The 20,938-nt window shown below is 30.7% G+C and overlaps 1 protein-coding gene across 2 annotated transcripts in view; it reads right to left on the bottom strand.

The window, feature by feature from the left end:
• The window catches only part of LOC132713504 (receptor-type tyrosine-protein phosphatase delta-like), a 208,087-nt gene extending 189,535 nt beyond the window's left edge, over positions 1–18,552 (bottom strand). For both annotated transcript variants that reach the window (XM_060696141.1, XM_060696132.1), the window contains exon 1: positions 18,491–18,552. The gene's annotated coding sequence lies outside the window, so the exon portion shown is untranslated. The remainder of the gene's footprint in view (positions 1–18,490) is intronic.
• Positions 18,553–20,938: the final 2,386 nt, after the last annotated feature.

A 20,938-nucleotide genomic window follows, 5' to 3' on the forward strand; every position in this document is an offset into this window, starting at 1 on the left:
CCACTTTCGTCTGTATGAGAATATAATTATTTATGACATCGAAGACCTTATAGATATATATAGGAGATATATAATATAACCAGTATTTAAATTCAGAAAAAAGGCTTTCTGATGGATCAGGGTTTTTTCCCCCCAGGATTTTGTGAGCATGACCCATACACATGGAATTGGGAATTTCAGTGATGTTATGTTAAAACTTGGGAAAAAATGCATGACCTAAATTTTGCAGTAATTAAATGAATGATTAAATGAATGCAAATAATCACGAGGATGGCATCTTCAAACATTCAAGCACCATACTGTAATGAAGCCCTTATTTTCAAAGATTTTAGAAATTGTTATATGCATTCAATTCTGTAACTTTCAAATTGGAACTTTTTTCTGTGGATTGGGAAAACTATTTTTAATTGGGAATATGACCGAATATTAGCTATAAAATAAGTATAAAAAAATCCCGGAGGATTATAGATTTTCTTAATTGATCTAAAAAAAGATAACAATAAAGGCAATAAATAGTCCTCATTAGTTTCATTCATATTATAAACAACTCATATAATACTCCAGAAAAATATACTCAAGACAACTAATTATTTCTGATATATTGAAAAATGGATTTATAAAAGACCTATAAAAAGGCCTATTAAAATGATAAACATCAATTTTGCAGCAAAAAAAAACAACAAACAATGTCAGCAGTTTTAGACAGTTGATAAAAAATATCAAATTTTGTCTTTTCATGGTTTCTTTGCCAACTTGTTTAACAACAATGTGTCACATCCTTTGCACATTATAATACAAGTCCAAAACACATAAAATATTAATCAATAAATTACAAATATTTAAACTACAAAGAATATTTTCAAGTAAAACTTCAGCCTTTGGTAATTTCAATGTTGCCTTAAAAAGAATTTGAAATAAATTTAATCCAACAATATTAACATCCATATACTGTTCAAGCATTAACATATGAACTCAAAGAGCTTTTATAACTCTACATTGAGCTGTCAGAGCTATAGTTTATTCCTTCACAATTCTAAATGCATGTTCTTGAAGTATACACCTTCTTTTCTTTGACTTTTTGTCCTGTAACTAATTATATATTATTTCTCTCATCCAGTCTAAAAATTTTGCTTACATAAAGAAATCAACTTATTTATTTACAACTTGTTCTGCACTGTCAAGATATCATGTAAAAACATACTGAGAGTTTAACGTTTTATTTTATATTATTTTTTGAGAAACATTTTTACAGACAGACAGAGAGGGTGTGGGGGGGGGGGGGAATAAAGATTCTCATGCCAGACTGGGAAGAGCTCAAAGAGCTATATAATATTTACTCTAATACTTGGCACCAACTGCTCCCATTGCCTTGTAAAATAGAATGAAACAAGTGTGTGTTTTACATTGTATTAACTGTTAACAGCTATTGCAAGCCTCTAAGAATTCTATGAACCGTTGCACTTTTCCTGATGACAAACAAATGTCATATGGCTCTTTTACATATGTTTGAGCGATTCTTCTCCACCTTAGACACATGTTTTGTATACATGGGAGAATTATATTCACAGAATTGCACTTTCAGGTATTTATACCTAGCCAAAGTATTGTTTTTATAACACAAAGTGCTGCATCTGCTAAGATGTTATAAACCAAATGTTGAAATTATACCTTGATGAAATGAAATAAAATGTTTTTGTGCTCAGCAATTTCAAGCACATGTGAAATGAATACAGAATGGTGTATAGATAGTGATAATTTAAAAATTTTAATTATCATTAATAGAATAAAAAACAATTTTCATCATGTCAAAAAATTTAAGATAATAAATAATAGCAACTCATTAGACCCATCAATAATCAATGGCAAAAGAAAAAATAATCAACAAAAAAATTGTTTTATAATGCTGAACTGTGATAGGTAAAAGACTAATTCCAGACAAAATGTCCACAATAATTTAAAAATATCCAATAACTTAAAACACAAACTAAAAGAATAATTAATTTAATAATGGTCACTACACTACATCATATTACAAAATTGACAATTAAATCTTACCACAGAACACTGAACAACAACACAGGACCATAAATACTTTTCCCCACATTGTTCTGTTATGTTGAATAGGAAATTCATCTAGATAGAAGTAAGTTATGAGTAACAGGAAGTATAGCAATCAATGAGTGGGAAGATGGACAGACATATTAAAACTATTTTTATCATTTGAAACAAAGCAACCCCCACACCCTCTCTATCTTAAGAATATCATGATTCAAATGTGCAAGGACAATTAAAACATAGAAAAGTATGTAAATAAACCTACAACTGCTTTGAAAAATTGGCATTACAATAACAGTATACACTTAGTTCTACAGACAATAGGATCCTTGAGTTTGATTCTCACAAACAGTTTTCAATCAAATTATAAATACAGAAGTTAAGAAAATACGCTGCACTCATATAAAGAATGAGAAATATAATTATGTATATCAAAATAAGAAAGTAACATTTTATATATATTGCAGCAATACCATAATATGGAGCCATTTTTCTTCAGATTTCTGTAGAAATTTTGGTATTCAGCCGTAGAGCGTACATTTTTAGTCTTTAAATCCATAGAAAATATGGACAAATCGTAGAAGTAAACAGGTTTAAATAATATGTCACATAGAAGTTATTTGTCTTTTAAAATGAAGTAAAGTACTATTATATCCCCAGCCTATCATTGCTTTCAACTTTCATGAAACCAAACCATTTCGTATCATGAGATCCCACACAATCTATTTAGACATTTAAAACTAATACGTAGGACGTCCACATTTATTGTTATTAAAAAATAAGAGCCTGACTGAGGCAAACTGCACTATAACAGCCTGGAGATATATACATACAGGATTGGAAGCCATTAAATCAGATGTGAAAATACTGAATTAGGGATGGAAGTTGCTGTCTGACATTCAATACCTTTGGGGAAAACGGGATGATACTTTACAATATAAAACTAAGATGTCTTTAACCATGTTAAATGCAGAAAGATACAGCGAAGTTTTCAGTCCCCTGAGATTGTCAATTTTGTATTACAGTTGATTTCTGTCAAGAAAGCATTGACTTCCCTCAACCATAAATCAATTTCTATAGATGTTTCATCATTTAAACATGCAACTTTAGTCTTGATTTCTTCCAAATAATCACAATACTAGTGCACAAGGGTCTGTAAGCTTTCCTTTAAACTAATTACGCAATCTCTCTAGGGGGACCAACCATTTCATGTTTAACATCAGTTTTTGCAGTAGCAACTTGGAGCGGTGTATTGATCCTTTCAGAATTTTCTTCTGTCTGCTAAATGTAATAACTAGACAATAAATAACAACAGCGACATTAGCAAGTATGAAGAAAATGTGAAACAATTTTATCTGACAACTTGGAATTACAATTTTATGACACTTTTTTCTCTTCACTGAATTAACTTGACACATCATTTTAAGCTTTTTCATTGATTTTAGTTGTGTCATTGTAAATGACTTTAACTTCACTTTAGATTACAGCAGGAAATTATCTTGAAAATGGTCTGCAGGCTGTCACACAAGTGAAATTTTCTAAAGATAAAATGCACGCTATTAACACTTAAAATGCTTGTAGCAGGAATATTTCCTTTAACAGGCAATCATACACCCTTTTCAAGAAATTGCAAGCAATTCCATGATTATTGTCACATTATCACATCTGTTAATGTTTAATATACTTAAACATACATGTATACTATAAATTCTTATATGTGTATGTTGGAAAGTCTGAAGAATACCTTCATCCACAGAGGCCTACAGAGATGACAAAGGAAAACGAAATGTATAAGCTTTGATAAATAGTCACTACTTTCTTATACTTATTTATACCTACTAAAAATAAATTGGCACGTACATTGGCAAGTAAACCATTGTCCAAATGTACAATATAAATGTAAAGAAACAGTACATTGGCAAGTAAACCATTGTCCAAATGTACAATAATGTATAGAAAAAAGTACACTGGCAAGTAAATAATTGTCCAAATGTACAATAAGGTATAGAAACAGCACATTGGCAAGTAAACCATTGTCCAAATGTACAATAATATATAGAAATAGTGCATTGGCAAGTAAACCAATGTCCAAATGTACAATATAAATGTAAAGAAACAGTTCACTGGCAAGTAAACAAACCATTGTCCAAATGTACACTAATGTATAGAAACAGTGCATTGGCAAGTAAACCATTGTCCAAATGGTGAACCATTAAATTGGGCCACCTTTGTTATAAACCATGTGCACAAGCAATAATTTACCATCAATCGACCATGAAAGTTTGTCTAGAGAAAACCCCAATGTAGTTTTTCCCCATGAAACATAATTTGGATAATTGCTACTGACTGCCCATTTGGCAATAATATTGATGAAATTCTGAGCCATCCAATCTTATTCAATTATTATAACATACAGGCATTAATAATTGAAGATCTCAGTCTGACAAAGTATCAATTATTTCTCCAATGTATTCCTTTATTCCTTCAGTATATCTCTATTCCTCTACAGTTAACCTCCAAAACTCTGCCATTTTATTAGTTTTATGTGTTCTCAATTATTCATAGAAAGGCTTTCTCTACTCTATAATGGCACAAAATGTTGATAGATTTAACAATGCAGCAAGTGAAATAAACATCTATTGACAATAGCAAAAGTGCTGCATTTAAGTGCATTTACAGTTATATTACAATATTTTACTTGTGCAACTGGATTAGTTATACTCTCTGCAGTTAGAGAAGTTCACTGAACATCAAATGAACTTAAGAACAAGAATCCCATCACAATCAATGCTTCAAAATATGTGTACTTTTTGTATTTATCCTAGTGTAGTTAACTGATTTGAAAATTTGAAACTGTTCACTGTTTATATAACAAGTTTTTTATTATAATATCAAAATGCCTATAAATGAGCAACTAACTTTGAAAAGACTGAAAAATAGGTTTGCCAAACTTGCCTGACTGAAAACATTTTTCAAAGCCTCTGGTTCTGCAGTTTGACAAATGACTGCTAAATTTTACTCACATGCACATTATAGTACTTGTCCTGTTTTTCGCTTTTGGTTTGTGAAATGTAGTAATACATAAATAAAATATTTTCATTCTAGCCTTGTTGATGTTCCACCCACCCTATTAAATGAGCAGACTACATTTTTTCTATGCATCCCTACTATCATAAATATGAATGAAATTTTCCAACTCTGAATAGTAAAAGTACACAGGTCTGTCCCAATATCATCAATTTGGCAGTTAAAATTGAAGTAATTAATTTCAAAAGCTACTTTTTCTCTCAATCAATGACAAGGAAACAAGTGTCTTTGCTGTTGTCTCAAGTGTATTTTCCAGAAAACATATGAGTCACCCTAAGATACTGAAAATTTCTCTCTCATTTTATTTTTTTAGCAAATTCCAGTTTTAAATATGTTTTCTGAACTACTGAAAATTGTTACATAGGCAAAGTTGAAACATTTAAACAAGTGCAAAGAATTTCCTGAAATTTCATGTGATTAAAGAGAATCATGATTGAAATAAATGAATGCAAAAAAAATGGGGTTCACCATTCTACTTTTTGAGTTATCTGTCTCTGAATGTAAATGTAATATTGCAAGCAGTGTCTATTCTAGGAGGGGGGAGGGGGGATTCACTCATATTTTTTAGAATTCCCCCCTATTTTTTCAGAGGCAGGGGGAAAATTTTGACAAAGAGAAAGAAGGAATAAGATCATAAAATGTAATCAATTCTTGCTTTCCGATAAAAATCCCCCCCTTTTTTTGTTTTTAATCCTAGAATAGACACTGGCAAGTCCATAATTTCGCCATATTTTTAAAGCTTATCTAGTGGCCTACATGGAATAGAGTAAATTTGGAACTTCCTATAGTTAATCATAAGAATTTGCATCAAAGTACAAAAATACAGGTAACCAATAGTAGTATTAGATCTTGGCAGAAAGCACAAATCAAATTAATACAGACTTGCCTAGCCTTATACTAATAGATAATTTTCACAGCCACAAGGGTTAGACATGCAGTAACAATGGCAACAATTTCAGAGAAAAACTGAGTAAATTGTGTCATCAATGTCAAGAAAAAAAGATGTGCAACACAATCATGATTTTTGCCATAACCTGTTAAACTGATTTTTACAATATTATTTCACTATTGAAACTAGAGTCATTATCTTTCTAAATGACCTTGCATGCCCATCAGTTTACCATTAACAAATTGAACACGATTCACCAAGGACAAGAGCAATGTTGAATGAATAAAAAATAAAACTGTGAATTTTTCAGTAGTGAGTTTCAAACATTTTCTGTCTAATTAATGAAACTATCATCAAAGCCTATAAAATGACAGAAATGATGAAAACAATGACTATAACAACATATTTCAACACATAAACATATTTTGTTTGTTTTTTGTTTGGTTTGGTTTTACTTCACAACAACACAGTATATGTCATATGGCGCTGAAACAGGAAAGATGATTTTGTCTAACCTCAAGTGTTACAAACTAAAAGTAACACCAGGGGTCAAAACCATCTCACCTGCTGGAGCTAAGAGATGCATAGACTCCAGTAATTCGAACCCATTCAGTGGCCCCTAAGATCATGCAGGGATAAGCGGTGACTGCCTATTCTGATGCCTCAGCGCTTTAAGGCATCCGATGATCCACTCAGCCACAAAAGGAATTGACATTGTAAAATGACTTCTGATACTATTTCCATTAGAAGCAACATTAAGCATTCCCACAACCAATTTTCTGCATGTTTACTAATATGTTCATATCAACTTCCAGTTTGTAACATGCTCTTCCAAATGATACTTCTGTAGATATGAAATATGAAGAAGACAAATGGGAAAGACTGGAAATCCATAATGACGGTGATTCATGAAAATGCCATAAAAAGTCAATTCTCTCCGTGTCTAGACAAACTAGCCAGCTCGTTGTAATTTGTTTTTCCTCTGAAGTTGCCATCTTATAAATATGTTTCTCCTAGTTACAGCTATGAGTCACCATGGTAACCCATGACCCCGCTCCCATCTCTGTTGCTCTCTAAGTGCCTACCGATAATAATAACTTACTTTTGCCAGTCATCCATGAAGTCTGACCAGACACTTCATTACAAAATGGCTGTTTACATTAAGTCTTCTCATCTCACAAACCCATTAAATAATAACAACAAAAGGCAATTTCCAGAATTCTAATTTGTAGTTTGTTACATATATAACATTCTACACTTTGCTTATAGTTTCAAAGACTTAAACATGTTCTGTGACAACCTGATTTGTCACAGAACTTGTGTTATAAGTGATGTTTGGTGACTCTTTTGAGAAATCAATGACAGAATCATTATTGTACATTATGGTGGCCAAGTAGGTAATAAATTCTTGCAGATTAGATACAATTATAACACAGGTTAACAATATTGAATAATGATCCAAATTCTGGTTTTCAACTTCATAAAAAAATTCTTGAAAAAAAAAATCTACTTACACAATGTCATTGTAGGCATGCAGTTCTTGCAATAATTTCTCTGGTTTACAATTATAGTAGTGATCATTGTTTAAAATTCTTCAGAGCAGAACACATAATGTACAGATTGCATGCAAAGTCCTACAGAAAGGAAATGATTACGCTTGTTTGTCTTGAATGTCAAAGTAAAATTTAAGTTCTGTCAAAAGTGCCTCTCAAAGTATGTAATTTTGTTGCTGATCAGACAAATTTGACATGGCAAATCTGTTTGTGTCACAAAAATGTAAACAAATACTTATAAACTGTGAAATAACTTAATTTCACAGCCAGAAAATGTATCATATTTTACAGATGTTTTTCTGTGAAAATTAAAATTCTAAAGGTTAAAATAAATTGAATTTTCTTTCTCAATATTTTTTAAAGAGTGTGAAACATAATAAATAAAATTTTTTTTTTTTCAATTTTGTTAGTAATGTTGATGTTAATAAGTTAAAAATATATACAAAATAAAATATAAAACAAATTTAAGGCAAAGATTCGACTCTTACTATTAATGATTTAATTAAAACAACTAATGAAAAATACTGTAACTAACAGACTAACAGTGAATGGAAGAATAACATAAATTTTATTTGAAGAGAAACATAATGATAGCATTTTTGGGTGGTAAATATAATATACAGTGACACCCCTGTAGAACAATGACCACTTACAACACAACAGGTATCAAATATTCTAAAGTAAGATTTAACTTATGATTTCAACCTCTCTACAGAAACAACAAAAATCTTTGCTTTCCAAAGGGTACTGTTCCATAGAAGTACTGTAAAGCACTACAGTGAAACGCTGTTAAAGCGAACTTGTCTGTGCCACACAATTTTGTATAGTATATCTGCGGTTTTCTTTAATATAAGTTAACAACTGAAACTGTATTATATAATTATAGTTGAGTGAACACTGAGCTTACATGCACGGCAAGTGGATAGGTAGAATTGCGATATATTTCAATGATCATTAATTAATATTTTATTAATATTTTATTATAATAATTTCATGATCAAATCCCACGTTTATTGTAACAAAGTCTGAATATTTATAATTAGATAATTTATTTGTTAATGCCAACTGTGTTATCAATCAACTTTAAAGATAAAGCAGAAGGTAAATTGGGACCTGGCGAAGGTGTTCCTTATATCCATGTGTACTCAACATCCAGAGTTTGCAATAAAGTACCACTGAATTTCATGAAACTGAGGTACTAGTTAAGTTTGTTTGTTTGTTTCATTTTACACCTTTTCCCAACAGTATTTCAGTCATATAGGCGGGTACTTTCCTAACCATCGTTCCTGGAGAGTTACACCAGTACAAGACTACCTTCCTCCGTGCTAAACTACCAAAGCAATTCTCCCGGGGATCGAACCCACGCAAGAGAGGTAACTGGATTAGAAGTCATCGACTCTAATCCCTCGACCACAGAGGCGGTTAATAGTTAAGTAAAATGACTGTTGTTTTGCATGTTTTTTAGTTGTTATTTTTGTTGCTGTTTTTTATTTGTTAATGTAACGGTATGAACCAGATACTGCCCTGTGACTGCTGCTCCCTAATCACCAGTATAACTTTTATAATGATTCTGGTTAACAAAAGCCTCCCCTGTTATGAGACACAAGAATGATTATGATTGGAAAACTGAGATTGAACTGAAATTAATCTCATATAAAATCAAGTCAAGCATGCCTGATAAATACCCTTTTAGCAACCATGACTCATGGTCTGGCTGTATTTTCATTGCTTTGTTAACAGTAAAAAAAAACTCAATTGGATTGTCTGGTAGAAACATTTTATTTTTGTTGCTGATTTACACTCAATCATGCAAGGCTCTGCATTCTATGTTTATGAATAGCAATTATATAAAATGAAACACAATGAATAATTTATAAATTTCATAAAAGCATCTAAATTACTCTTCTGACACAGTTGTTACCTTGACATTATTGTATCATTATCACTGTTTACAGCTAATCACAGAAACAACCCATTTTCTGATTGATCTAAATTAAATAATAATGATTTCAACTAAAGTCCATAACAAATGACTTTGAATAGAAACAGCATTGTTAACCAAAGGCTAATGTGACATGCAGAAACAGCATTGTTAACCAAGGCAAATGTGACCTGTATAAACAGCATTGTTAACCAAGGCAAATGGTACATGTAGAAACAGCATTGTTAACCAAGGCAAATGGTAAATGTAGAAATAGCATTGTTAACCAAGGCAAATGTTACATGTAGAAACAGCATTGTTAACCAAGGCAAATGTAACATGTAGAAACAGCATTGTTAACCAAGGCAAATGTTACATGTAGAAACAGCATTGTTAACCAAGGCAAATGGTACATGTAGAAACAGCATTGTTAACCAAGGCAAATGGTACATGTAGAAACAGCATTCACTGCATTGTTAACCAAGGCAAATATGACATGTAGATACAGCATTGTTAACCAAGGCAAATCCATGGCAAATGTAACATATAGAAACATTATCATTTACCAGGGCAAATGTTACATGTAGAAACAGCACTGTTAACCAAGGCAAATACAGCATTGTTAACCAGGGCAAATTTAATATGTTACACAGCATTGTTTAGGAGAGCAAAAGCAGCATTGTTTAAATGTGCAAATAGGACTTTAAGGAAACAGCATTGTTTATCAGAGAAAAGCAGCATTGTTTAGAACACTGGCAAAACTTATAGACAATATTGTTTTGAAAACATCATTGTTTACCATGGGAAACATAATTGTTTTCATGGATAAATGTGCCTTAAAAACATTATTGTTTGCATGGGTAAATGTGCCTTAGAAACATTTTTGTTTTCATGGGAAAATGTGCCTTAGAAACATTTTAGTATACAAGGGTAAATGAGAAATGTTCAGTCTACACAAATACATCCAGCCTGTCTGTCTTACAATAATTGTACCAACAAAAAGGATTGTCACTCACTCTTCTGAAAGGACTGAATCACACTTGGTCAATACATCACCCAAATAAAACACTCCCACATCAATACCAAGGAAATCTATCTTAATTTTTCTTCTCAATACACCTCCAATAACAAATAACTTTCAGCATCATTTGCCATCAAATATTAATGTCTACAGAACAGTATAATTGCAATATATAACTTCTAATAAAGCATTAAGTACTGAGATAAACATTACCTCTATTTTATATGAGACAAATATGGTTTATATGTACATACTACAACAAAAGTTACAAATGAGGCAGAGAGCATTTGCATAACTTTTTCCTTTTTAAAATTGTATAATGGGACAATCCAATGTTTGTTTATAAAAAGTACTGGTGTTTTTTTTACCAGTCGAAATAGGACATTCAGCATTTAAATGTCAAAATCTTTAACATAGAAACCTTTTATAACTTTAATGACAGTTACTGATTAATTTTACTTCCTTTGTCAACTTGGATGTATCTGAATGTAATGCCATGACAGAAATGAAAATTGAAGTCACTTCTAGAACTTCTCTAGATAATCTTTTTGCTCTTTTAAACTGCTAATGCATTATAAGCAATGCTTTTAGCTTAAGCAAGTCTATGAGATTAGCTATTGACACTTTAGAATGACATATATTTACATACTGTAGGTTAAAACAACTAATTGTAACATTACAGATACTCTTTCTTTGAAGTTTATTGAGTTACAGCAATACTGTATTGAACCTTTATTATGTCTTTTCCCTCGAGTGACACATAAAACTCTGTAAAACTCATTAAGGCTTCTTTAATGTCTCTACCATTATAATAGAGGACAAATCCCCTCATTTACCATTATGACAGGCTGCATTTATTGATTACACATATAAGAATATGTAACAAGATCTCTCCATCTTATAGCTCCTGGCAAAATTCACATAAATAATATAATAACACCACTAACTTCTAATCTAGGATTTGTAAATGGCCATAAGCCCAATATAATTCTTTGGAGGAGAATAAATCTGAGGGAAAATTAAGAATTTTTCCATTGCTTTTTTTTAACATTATCTGTGCTAAATGTTATAAGACTTCAAGCCGACCAGCTTTGATAATGGAATCATGCATTTCATTGTTCATTAATGTTTAGGGTTTTCCAAAGCGATCTGATAAAATCAAGAAAAAGTATGCTTAATTACAACAAACTTAATTACAACAAAGTATGAGCGCTGACTGGACTGATGTCTTGACTGGCCTGATTATTATATTACTGGTGGCAAATACTGTTGCAAATACTGTTAACTGTCACTTCCAAGACTGGTCAATTAGCAATATCCAATTTCAAACTTTATGCATAAAACTATGTAAAACTGTTGTATAAAACCAAAAAATAACTGTCATGGATGTGCTGAATCCAGGCTTGGCTCTTTTGGTTAAACGTCTCAAAGTGAATAGATTCAGAATAGTTAATTCAGTAATAATTGCTTTACCAAGCAGAAGAATGACCATATATCATCGGTTTGTTTTGACAGTGTATCCATAACAAGATATCAATAAATATATTAATAAGAAGATGTAAATATGTCATTTATCCGAGAACAGAAAATAATTAACTAAACAGTTCAGATGTTTGGCCCCAGCTTTTCAGAAAAAAATGTTACTTTTTTCCCATACTTATATAACTATTTAAAGTGACTAAGATCAAGCTACCAAGTATCAATTTAGATAAAAATACAGCTTTATTTTTATCCAACAAAAATAAAGGAGGCTTCTCAGAAAATTATACTGCTTTCTTTCCTAATGATCTTATGTGATAATGGTCTGGCAATTTCTTTATTTATTTTTTGTTACATAAATACACTTTATTTAATTTGGTATTTTTAGAGTGGCAAATTACTTTATTTAATTTGGTATTTTTAGAGTGCCAAATTACTTCTTTTAATTAGGTGTTTTAAAAATGGCATTAGATTTAATTTATATTTTAAAAGAGGAATATGAACAGAACAGAACAGAACATAAGTTTATTAATAAATCGTATGCGAACAGCATATTGATTAAACAATAATATTTTACATGCATGCATAAAAGTATGTAATGAGAGCATATACAATAATGAATCAATGTATCAAAGATAAATACAAAGTCTACATATTTTCGATAGATTTGAGATATTCGGCTTTGCTATTTCTGACTATTCATATACAATTATGATAACGAAAATGTCAAACTTGGTAATTGTTATTTCATATGACACAGTATTTAAGTTAAGTATTTTAATTAACTATTTGTATTTAAGAGAGTCTTTCTTTCTTCAAATGCTTTGATTAGATATTTTGCCAGTCTGTATAAAATTTGCACATCACTGGATGATAATAAATCAATGAATTTAATCATATTTGGCCTTGTTCTGTACCAATGTGGTATATACTGTCTTCTAATGTTATTATACACCGGACATTCTAATATGAAGTGGAATTCATCTTCAGAACTATTGTTCGTTGAAGACATAATTTACACAGACGCTCCTTCCTAGGAATGTTCCTATGCCTACCTTGTTCAATTTCAAGGCAATGAGAGGACAAACGTATTAATTTTTTGTTATTACATTTCTATATTTCTTATTTTCCATCAATGTTAAATAATCTGCCATTCCAAAGTTTTGTTTAATACTATTAAATAACATGATACTTGGGCTACTTCGCGTACACACTCTCCATTCACTAACATATATGTCATAACATCTTCGATATTTTAATATGATAATATTATTTAATATGTATTTAATTTTTCAAAGTGGAATATGTTATTATTTAATTTCCTATCTTTAGACCTATGGCTTTATTTTATCTGGACTATGGTAAAAATGGCATATGACCATAATTATTCAACTTAGTATTGCTAAAGTGAAAAAAATTGACTTCATTTAATTTGGCATTTTTTGAGTGGCAAATTCCTTCATTTAATTTGATATTTTTAGAGTGGGACATTACATTGTTAAATTTTGTATTTTTAGAGTGACATATTTAACTTTATTTAATTTGGTATTTTAAGAGTGGCAGATTACTTTATATAATTTGGTATTTTTGAGTAACAAATTACATTATTTAATTTGGTATTTTTAGAGTTGGACATTACTTAAAGAGTGATATTATTATGACTTTTTTTTAAATACATGTATCATAGCTTATAGACTTGGTGATTTTTTTTTTAATTTGGTATTTTCAACTGACAGCAATCTTTCAACATATTTGTTTATTTACTAAATGTATCTTTATTTCCCTGCAATGAAGACCTGGATTTATCTCTTTATAAGAGACAAAACATAGAATGTAACACTTGCATGAAAATATATTTCCATAAGACAGAAAATTATAAGAATTTATTTCTACAGTGCTTCGTAAGAGACAAAACATAGAATGTAACACTTGCATGATAATATATTTCCATAAGACAAAAATATATTTCATTCTTATATTATCACCAAGGTTTTATCAAAAGCAAAATTTAACTTCATTTTGTTTTGCAAGGGAATAATAAATTGTTTTTCATCCTTGCAGTGATCTGTTATTTCTTTATATATTGACTTAAACTTAATGCTGTAGGCTGTAGGCAAAATCCTTAACAATACATTTGCCAGTAATTCCTACATTGTTAGCCATAATGCAAGATAATAAAATATTACTGCTTGGATATAATAACATCAGAGAAACAAATGACTTTATCTTATTAAATATTTTATCATAAAATATTTTGCAATGTATGGTTTTCTATTTTTAACCTTTGTTATTTGACTTTATGTCACTAACACTGATATCCTTTGCAAGAAACATTCTGCTTGTTTGTTTAATTGGTTGGTTTCTTCTGCTGATTTTTAACACATGTTTTCTCATAAACCGATGTTTAGTCTACAAGCTTACCAGCTAACCAGTTTTCCTGGATAACTGACTCGTAATTACAAAAGACCAACTGCTAACCACATATGATTCCTCAATCAACAGTGAAAGAATGACCATTAATTAGGCTCAATGTTCCAGACCCACTGTCAGAAATTTCACCTTGCTCAAGAATCAAATCAGCATACCCTGGAATACAAATCTGATGCTCCCCCCCCTCCCCCCAGGACTGCACAAGAAACATCTTTATTTTCTTGTACTTACAATATAATTCTATTTTGCAATTGTATATTTCTACATTCCTTTGTCTCAGTACCTATCATGCTATGAGTGATCTCATAAAACGTTACTGCAATAATCTTTGCATAAGATATTGGTTTTTAACGCCTTGAGTGCCATAACTTTATCTCACTGAATCACTAATTATTATATCCTTTGCAGTTACTTTTCCTTTAATCTCTTTTCTGCAATTCTACCAATAAATATTATCATATTGGTGTGTTAACCTTACAAGAAATTCCTTTATCCTTCACTGTCATCGGTATGGCTTTACTTCACTGAATGAGTTATTATAGTTATCCTTTACAGTATATGACTTTATGTCATTGAATCAGTTATCATATTCCTTTACAATGTATGACTTTATCTCGCTGTCTCAGTTATCATATTATTCCTTTGCAATGTATGACTTTATGTCACTGAATCAGTTATCATATTGTGCTACTACAATGTATGACTATCTCACTGAATCAGTTATCATATTACTCCTTTACAATGTATGACTTAATCTCAATGAATCAGTTATCATATCGTTCCTTTACAATAAATGCCTTTATCACACACCCGTGCCGATTTCACGACTCCGTAAATATGGTTTTGACATATATTTTATTATATCATTCCTTTACAATATATGACTTTATCTCACTAAATCAGTTATCATATCGTTCATTTACAATATATGCCTTGATCTCACTTAATCAGTTATCATATTGTTCATTTACAATATATGACTTTATCTCAATGAATCAATTATCGTAGCCTGCTTTTACAATATATGTATGACTTTATCTCAATGAATCAATTATCGTAGCCTGCCTTTACAATATATGACTTTATGTCACTGAATCAGTTATCGTAGCGTGCCTTTACAATATATGACTTTATCTCAATGAATCAGTTATCGTAGCATGCCTTTACAATATATGACTTTATCTCAATGAATCTGTTATCGTAGCGTGCCTTTACAATATATGACTTTATCTCAATGAATCAGTAATCGTAGCGTGCCTTTACAATATATGACTTTATCTCAATGAATCTGTTATCGTAGCGTGCCTTTACAATATATGACTTTATCTCAATGAATCAGTTATCGTAGCGTGCCTTTACAATATATGACTTTATCTCAATGAATCTGTTACCGTAGCGTGCCTTTACAATATATGACTTTATCTCAATGAATCAGTTATCGTAGCGTGCCTTTACAAAATATGACTTTATCTCAATGAATCAGTTATCGTAGTGTGCCTTTACAATATATGTATGACTTTATCTCAATGAATCAGTTATCGTAGCGTGCCTTTACAATATATGTATGACTTTATCTCAATGAATCAGTTATCGTAGTAGCGTGCCTTTACAATACATGACTTTATCTCAATGAATCAGTTATCGTAGCATGCCTTTACAATATATGTATGACTTTATCTCACTGACTGTAATGCTACCATGTCATTACCTCATATTATTCTAATATTCTTCCAAGTAAAATCTTTATAAATAATTATCTCCTTAACTGTCATGATTGTGATATTATCTCACTAAATATTATATTACAACTTCATCTAATAACATCTTATTAACTATCTAAATTTACCATATGTGGCTTCTAGACTCCATCTTCTTGGTTGTGAATTCTTTATTTTTATCAAGATCATGGCTTTATATTCTCTATTTTTATGATCATATATTCAGAGAAAGTTCCAATTCAATTAACTAATGGAAAATTAAATGATGTTATTCAGAATAAGCTACAGTTTCAACTTCATTATGAGTAATGAAAGCATGCAGACAGAAATATATATGTTTATTACAAATTATCTCAAAGAATGTTTCGACCACCATGAATTAAGGTCACATATGAATATTGCTGCATCTTATTGATATATCTAGGTATATCAATATAAATGTTAGACTATATTCATTGTCAATATTATCATATGACTCACCTGGTTAAATGTTAGAGCTGATTAAGTACAAGTTTGATCTCCATGAAGTTCACAATAAATTCCTTCATACATGTAAGTAAAATATAAGTTATTTCCACTTACCATACAATAATATCCTTAATTATGTATTATGTATGAAAATGACTTATTTTTCCCTTTTTTTTATATCTTATAATTGTTGATATGAAATAAAATTATGGTTTATTTCATCAAAATGAAATTTTATGACTATATCTGGTGATGATTGCTTATTTCCTTGAATACTATGACTGTATCAAGAGCACAACTTGAATTAAACTTCCTGTATTAATTTGCAACTGACTTTATTCAAACTCTCTTGAGACTGTTTCTTAATAAATGCCATTTCCCCATATACAACCATGTTGGAAACAGCATTCCTTGAATGGTATGACCACATCCAAAGCATGTGGTTTGCTGTGCATCCTTTTGTTAACATGTCTTTTATACCTCCATATGAGGTTTTTTTTTCCATACTTTGACATTCAGATTTTCTAATAAATCTAAAAAGAGATTCCTTGAGAGCAAAGAAAACAAAACAGAATGTAAAAATTTTAGAATTGGTTTAGTGGAGTCAGTTCATGAAAGATAATGCAAGATGCAATGCTAGGTCATGCTTTCACTAGTGTTCACAGCAAGACTAGTGCCACTGTCAGGTTGTTGGTTGGTGGCACATTAATTATATCATTACCTTTCTATTTGGCATCCGGATCAATTTTTAAACATAGTTCATTGTCCAACGTGAGATTCGAACAATTGTAAGGCAAATAATGCAAAGTCAGCACCATAAACCACCTGGCTACTGTGTGACCAAACCTTAACTAAAATGGAGACAGTTTAGCTCAAGTCAACTCTTTATAAGTAGCTCAACTCAACTCTTTATAAGTAGCTCAACCCAACTCTTTATAAGTATGAGCTTCACAAAAGTTTTACATTTGGTAATTCAAGTCCAAATACATATAGTTACAATATAATTACTTGCTTGACATAAATCTTTAAAAAAAAAAACAAAAAAACTTTTGTGCTTTAGTTTATCAATGATAAATTCTGATGCTTCTTAAAAACAATGTGAACAAAGGAGTTATTTTGTTGTTTGCTATTTTTTCTTTTCTTTTGTTGTTGTTGTTGTTGTTTCCTTTTTAAACTATTAACATTGTCTTTGCATCATTTCTTTCTTAAATGTTTATAATCTACTTGTGTATTGGTACTCCCTATGATATATAATTATATACTATTAAAAACAATGAAACACTCAAACAAAACAAAACAAATTGGGCCCAAACAAGTAGATTACCAAATTCAAGTTATTGGTTTTTGTAGGGTTATTGATATTCTGACTCAATCACTATGGAACTATTTTTTCTTCCGGTTTGAAACTATTTATAACCATACCGTTAATTCCATGCAGCTTATATGTTCATCATTTGTTTAATTCTATTGTTATGTAATTACTAATTAACAAAAGTTACATATCTTTTAAACAGCTTAATTCATAATGAGATGGATTTGTCCAGATTTGAGTGTGGAACAGTCCATTTCAAATTTAAGGGATTTCAAAACAACAACACAAAAATTGAGCTACCACTAGTATAGAGCCTAAGTCAGCACAAATAAACAGGCTGGCCTGGCTCTGTTCTGGTAGCTTTATCACATTTGGTTTACGCTGGCTGAAAGGGTTACCACTAATTTTGGCTGATTCTTTATGAATATACCATTGACTACTTCACTTTACAAGCTTTGTTTTTCCTTTCAAATTCAAATATAAAATAACAAAATGGGTTTTATGAAACTACATTCTATTAAATTCTTAAGAAATTAAAGTTAATATCTATAACTTACCTTTGTGTGTATATTTTTCTGTACAAGATCTCTAAATTCCAATTCTGTAAATTTTTCTGAAAAATAAAGAAACATCTTATTATGTTTTACAATAAAGCAAGTTTTTAGTAAAACTAAAATACATATCTCAGCTGTTCCAGTCTTGTAAACAAGTCTTCACTTTACTTTCCTGTCTTTGAAAACATATTAACAACTTCAAATAACCACATTCTTATTAATTATTTAAGAAAACATAATCACTGAAAGTCCTTTTTAACGCTAATGAATGATTAAAAGTAACTAGAACTAGAGATGGAAGATTTTCTTATGGTTTTATGGACAACAAAAGCATTCTTTTTTCTCTACAGATATTTTCTCACTTAATTCACCTTCTAAATATTCCTGTGGTAATTTTGATTTTTTTCTGCCACTTCCAGTAATGTTAAAACACAGAATCAGTAAAACACCTCTAAAATATTACAATTAGAAATAAAAAATATCACAAACAAATCCATTTATGGAAAAGAGAAACTTCTTTGTTTTTTTTCCGTAAGAATTGAATTAGTTATTAATGCTATTAACACATCCTTAAAAGGACAGGATTATTCCAAAAACTATTAGAGTAAAACCGTGGCTAGAATATTGAGATTTTCTCGCACATTTTCATATTTAATCTATCTCCGTGGTTGTCCATGAATTGTTAATGCACGGTGATCTCATCCAAACAAATTATTCCGATATTCCGTCAACGTCTACAAGCCTAGGAAGTCCAACTTAATAATTACGGCTACATTCAGTAGCAGGCATGGAGTAGGGATACAACGATAAGCAAGCACCAATAATCAATACTCTCCAATCAAAAGGCCTAGGAGCATTACAAATAATGTGATACAACCAAATCCAAAGGCTTTGTTCAGATTTGTGGACTTTTCTCCATGACAAAAACATTGTCATACTGAAATCCTGTAGGGAACGAAGGAAACACTTCTAACAAAATGGTATCAAATTGTTTTAAAATGAATGAAGTGAAGAAGAGAACACTAGGGACTCAAATTTTTCAGCCAAGGAGCTGAAATAAGAACTTTAAAGAACAATTAAAATTGGTATGTTCAATTCATACAGTGAAATTGATCTTTGAAAAAAAATTTATATAACACAAAATTTTACTTATTAAAACCAACATTAATTTTCAAGAAATCATACAATATATCCATAAAACAGTGATTATGTTCTAGAATAAGAATTAAATTGTTTATATGTGAACATTACAATATGATAGGAAACAATACATTTCAATTCAAACGGGGCCAATAAATCAACATTTTGATTAGAGTAAGGCCATAGTATCTATTGAATACATACCAGCCACATACCACGCAGTCTGATCAGGATCCATGCTGTTCGCTTACAAACCCTATTACAAGTAGAGAAACTGATAGCGAACAGCATGGATCCTGATCAGACTGCGCAGAGGCGCAGGCTGGTCTGGATCCATGCTGGTCGCAAACCCACTATGTTGGTTTTGTTGTGACGCGGCTCATTTTAAGACACTTCAGTTTATTGAAAATTCAGAAGATGATCCTTTTAATGCTAAATCTCATGGAACCAAAATTTATTGGTTTATGCCATAAGTAAAGAGCCAGACTCCCAATATGTGCATCTATACTGTTGGCAGTTCAAATTTTTATATTTTTACATTTCTGTATAGAAATTCCTTAAAACTTTGAATTGAATGGACTGTTTGAAATTCCGAGCATGTCAAATCCATAATAACCAGGTCAATGGTTTCAATGCATGTAGGAATATTTATGATAATTTGAAACATAGAAACATATCAATAATTTATCCATTAACTGTATTCTGTCTGCTTCACCCATTCATATTTCAAATTTACAGCCTATTGTACCTGAATCATATACACAGCAAAATACTAACAGCTTTAGTGTGTTGAATTATTTATAAAACTAAAGATCTGTTATACCAATTAATGCTACTTAATGTATATGTCTTAATGAATCATATAAATCTATATCCCAGTGACCTTGACCCAATCAATCTAAAACCCCAAATAGAGAAGAAGTCAATGACGGTACCGACACACCAAATTTATAAACATATTAGTCATAACATTTACCAGTATTATATAATATTTAGTATTAAAACAATGTTAAGTTTTGGAATTTGAAACAGAGGAGCATTTTCAAAAACAAGCAAGGCTGAATGCTGTCATACTTAAAGATAGCAAGGAGACAAGTACTGCATTAATTGGACAGCATGTACAAGCTGAACGTAGGTGTCTATACAACCAGCAATCTCTTCCTCTCTCATTTCATCAATATTTCCACTTAACTCTTATACCTTAACTCTGCAAACTGATAGTGAAAGCCTTGAATTATTAATCACTAACTACATTTCCCATTTCAGAGCATTATAAATCACCACAGGGTAAATTTTCACAGTCAATGTTCA

This window comes from Ruditapes philippinarum, unplaced genomic scaffold (assembly GCF_026571515.1).
Source record: "Ruditapes philippinarum isolate M1 unplaced genomic scaffold, ASM2657151v2 ctg1281_1_1_1_1, whole genome shotgun sequence".
NCBI lineage: Eukaryota > Metazoa > Mollusca > Bivalvia > Venerida > Veneridae > Ruditapes > Ruditapes philippinarum.